The 4,890-nt window shown below is 30.3% G+C and overlaps 1 long non-coding RNA gene across 1 annotated transcript in view; it reads left to right on the top strand.

Moving 5' to 3' along the window:
* The window catches only part of LOC127879603 (uncharacterized), a 17,766-nt gene extending 13,167 nt beyond the window's left edge, over window positions 1-4,599 (top strand). Inside the window, exon 3 of the long non-coding RNA XR_008049168.1 lies at window positions 1-4,599. This exon is cut by the window's left edge and continues 1,600 nt beyond it. This is a non-coding gene — a long non-coding RNA (uncharacterized LOC127879603).
* The last annotated feature ends 291 nt before the right edge of the window (window positions 4,600-4,890 follow it).

Here is a 4,890-nt window from a genome sequence, read left to right as displayed (position 1 = left end):
TTATAATAATCATATCTTAATAGGTATTAGGTTATCGCCAACGAAAACTCGTGCAAAACGTGCACAAATAAAAAAGAATGCGAATAAAGATGATCATTTATGCGTAAATTGTTGAATGCCAATCAAGCTCACGTGCACCGGGTCAATGATATTAAGCTATACATAACAAGTTTCATTGAGAGCTGTGTTTGCTTTGTGTTTTTTCTGTTTGTTCTTTTTCCATTTGTCATATTGTTTAGGTTGTTATATTGTTCGCAACATATTACTGTCATATACAAGACAACGATTATTTGTTGTATTGTTTTGGGGTGACCTTTTCTGTCTCACTGTACATACATTTTCTTGTACATGTAAACTGTTGTTTTATTTTGCAATGAAATTTATTGTTGGATCCGATTGTATTTTTATTCCTATAGCTCTCTCATATCCAATTTTGTACTATTTATCTTTTTTCTTCACCTGTTTTTGTTTATTGTTTTTTTTCTCATGTATGTGATTATTTCTGTAAACCTCTGCATTTCAATGGAATATTCATCTTTTTGTTTCCTTATTTTCTATTTGTGTTTGTATGTATGGTCATCGTACGTCTTATAATAGAAACCAACTGGACATATTTTAAAATAGAAACTAAATGGACAACCACACACACACACTATCAATTACATCACCCTACTCCTCTTTAAGTGATTAAGTTATGTGCTTTGAATGTAAAAGGGCTAAACAATAAAGAAAAACGCATACAAATCTTCAAATGGTTAGACGAAAAAAAAAGTATATGCCTATTACAAGAAAGTCACTTGACACAAACTTTAGCACAAACCTTAAAAGATGAATGGGACGGGGACATCTATCTCAGTGGACAACATACTAATAAACAGGGCATTGCCTTTCTGATAAATAATAATATAGGGATCACAGTCGAAAACTTTAAAGATTATAATAATTGGCAGACAAGCAAGTATAGATATAAAAAAACACGAAACACAATTAACATTAATCAACGTTTACGGACCTAACATAGATGATTCCACATTTTACGAACATTACAATCGTTTGTAATTAATAACCAAGATAAAACATTATAATCGGTGGTGATTTCAATACTGTTCTTAACACATTATTTGATAAAAAGAAGGGAAACCTTGATGCTCATTATAAAAATAGAAACATTTTGAATAACATAATTGAAAATTACAATATGATAGACATCTGGCGTACAATAAATCCAAACGAAAGCAAATTCACCTGGCACTCAAACACAAAACCAACAATATTTTGTAGATTAGACTATTTTTTAATATCTGAGTCACTTTGCAACATTATTGACACATGTTACATAAAACCAGGATTTATTACTGACAACTCTATAGTTGAACTTAAAATACACAAAATACAACCTGAAAGAGGTCCAGGATACTTTTAAATTAATAACAGCATATTATTAGAAACACAATACCAAACGCAAATAAAACAAGAAATACTCAAGAAACAGCTCAAAATAATAAAGATGCGAACCCACACACTTTATGGGAAGTTATTAAAGGAAATATACGTAACACAACAATTAGATACACATCATTTAAACAAGAAGAAACACGCAAACTTGAAACTGTAACCATCAAAATCATTGAAACACTTGAAAAACAATTACATAAAACAAACACAAACGATACCAAAGACATTGAGAATGAAATAACATTAAAAAAAAACAAGTATTAGAAGGAATTTATCATACACAACGCAATGGAATTATATTACCAGCACGCGCACAGTATGTTGAACACAATGACAAAAATACAAAATACTTCGCAAACATCGAAAAACGTAGAAGTGAACAAAAAACTGTACACAAATTAGTAGTTAATGGTGAAGATATAACACACAGAACTCAAATACTAGAAGAACAACGTTTATTTTTCGAAACCCTCTATAAACATGTTGAAAATAACACCCTCTTTAAAAATACACATCAATCTTTAAATCAAGAAGAAAAACAACTGTGCGACGGATAACTTAATGAATATGAATGTGGATTAGCACTTAAAGAAATGCAAAATAACAAAAGTCCAGGATCTGATTGCATCTCAGTCGAATTTTATAAAATATTCTGGAACGATATTTAAACACATTTAATTAATTCACTTTACTATTCATTTAACAACAAAAACCTTACTACGCTACAAAAACAAGGCATAATATCACTCATTGCAAAACCTGGAAAAAACTTAGAATCCTTATCAAACTTGCGCCCGATAAGTCTACTTAACAAGTATTATAAAATTACAACTAAAAGTATATCAAACAGAATCAAAAAAGTATTACCATCAGTCATTTCAAGACCTTAATCTGGTTTTATTAAAGGACGATACGTTGGTGAAAATGTACGTCTGATACAAGAATGCATAAATTATTTCAACCAACCAAACATTCTTGCCTCATCTTCTTTGCAGACTTTGAAAAGGCTTTCGATTCACTAGACCATTCGTTTATGTTCTCTTGCTTAGAAAATATGAATTTCGGTGAAAGTCTTATAAAATGGGTAAAACTATTTTATACCGATATAAACAGTATACTAATTAACAATGGCTTCTTCTCAAACAGTTTTAACATCGTACGAGGGGTACGACAAGGATGTCCACTCTCATCCTCACTATTTATTATATGCATTTAGTATCTATCACACTATATCCAATCAAATAAACATATAAATGGAATATCGCTAGAACCTGACGAAGAAATTAAACAGTCCCTATTTGCTGACGACGCAACTTATTTTTTTAAATGACAGTATTGACTCATTCAATAATCTTATAGAATCGCTTACCCTTTTTGGAATGGCATCGGGTCTTAACCTTAACAAAAGTAAATGCACTGTGCTTCGATTAGGTAAATTTAAACAAAGTAATATTCAACTTTAAAACGAAATGAAATTCCACTGGACATCAGATGAAGCAAACAACGTTAGGAACAACATTTACAAACAATGAAAATGAAACAGTTCAAAAAAACATACTGCCTTAACAACAAAAATTTAAAAATTGTTTAAAATCATGGCAAGCATCGTAAACTTACACTAATCGGAAAAAACACAGTGTTGAAAACGTGTGCACTCCCTAAATTAATTTATACACTAACAGTTCTCCCAAACCCGTCAAATGATATTATTAAAGATATACAATCAAAAATATTTAATTTCATATGGGACGTTAAACCTGATAAAGTTAAGCGAACTCAGTTAATTCAATCTGTAGAACATTATGGTATCCAATTAACGGACATCGACTCATTCTTGAATGCAATAAAATGCAGCTGGGTTAAAAGATATCTAGATAATACCAATACAAGTAAATGGAAATAATTCTACCAGGAAATCCTTAAAATATATGGTGACTCCTTACTTGTTGAATGTAACATCAGCAATTCCATTTTGCATGAAATTGCAAACGAAAACATATTTCTATCTAATGTTTTATCGGCATGGACTAATGTTACGCATAATCTAGAAACCCAAATCACCAGTACAACTATTTTATGGAACAATAAAGACATAACTTCAAACAATAAGACTTTTTTCTATAAACATTGGTTTGAAAAAAACATTAAATATGTCGACCAATTGTACGATTACAGAATAAAGGACTTCTATTCTTTTGAGAATATATGTTACATATACGGAATACCTTCAGGCAATTTCCTAATGTATTACACATTAATTAAAAGCATACCCATACATATTAAATCTACAATTAATACAAATAACACACCATGTACTCAAACATCATTCACGGAAAACATACTTGCAAAACAAAACAAAACAAACAAAATATTTTACAAACTACACATTAAACACCCTGGGGAAAACTCCAAGATTCAAAATAAATGGCAAAGCCTTCTACGAGAACAAGAATTTAATTGGAAACAAATATTGATCATGCCATATAAAACAACTATAGATAGCACACTGAGAAATATTCAATATAAATATGTCCATAGAATCAAAGCTACAAATAAATACCTTTTTAAGTGCAACCTTACCAACACAAATTTATGTGATATATGCAGCGAACACATTGAAACAATAGAACACCTTTTCTGGGAGTGCAAACATATTCAAATTCTATGGCACCAATTAACAACATTTCTAGAGAAACAACAATTACAATTAAAATTGTCTCTCTTAAATATCAGTTTCGGTGTGAATACTTTTAAAATACCAGAAATTAATAACACTGTGAACCACATTATCATATTAATGAAATATTGTATATTTAGCTTCAAATACAAAAAACAAATACCTACTTTCAACTGTTTTATAAACTATTTAAAACTAAACATCCAAATTGAAAAAAGAAATAGCCCTCAACAACAATACACTTCATAATTATGAAAAAAAAATGAAAACACATAAACTTTCATAACCCAGTCCAGTTGTCTTCCACCTAACTCTACGCAACTCATCTATAGGATTGATTATTACATTTAAAAAAACAGCTATACACCACATGCAACCAAAGCACAAAAAACAGTATATCCAAGCATATCATGTATAATATGTGTTTGACATTATTACTGTTGTATTATACCACTTTTGTTCTTGCTTATGCACATATTTACATGTATGTTTTATATTGAATAAAAAAAAGTTATGTAAGAAAGAACTTGACGCGAATCATCGGTCGATGTTTTATGGCCATCTGTTTACAGGCACGCAAAAATAATGTCATGACAATTGCTCATACAGAGAATTGTGTCATCAAATAAATGCTATTGAGAACAGCATTGAACACCAAAAAATATATAGTATACTGTAACCTTAACACGTAATATTTGCTTGCACCTTGTTTGAAGGGTCCAGAATCAAGGACACCTGTAGCTGCACTGGCTAAGTTT

This window comes from Dreissena polymorpha, chromosome 4 (assembly GCF_020536995.1).
Source record: "Dreissena polymorpha isolate Duluth1 chromosome 4, UMN_Dpol_1.0, whole genome shotgun sequence".
Classification (NCBI taxonomy): domain Eukaryota; kingdom Metazoa; phylum Mollusca; class Bivalvia; order Myida; family Dreissenidae; genus Dreissena; species Dreissena polymorpha.
Note: the sequence above shows the minus strand (reverse complement) of the source record. Positions and strands in the feature narration are given on the sequence as shown.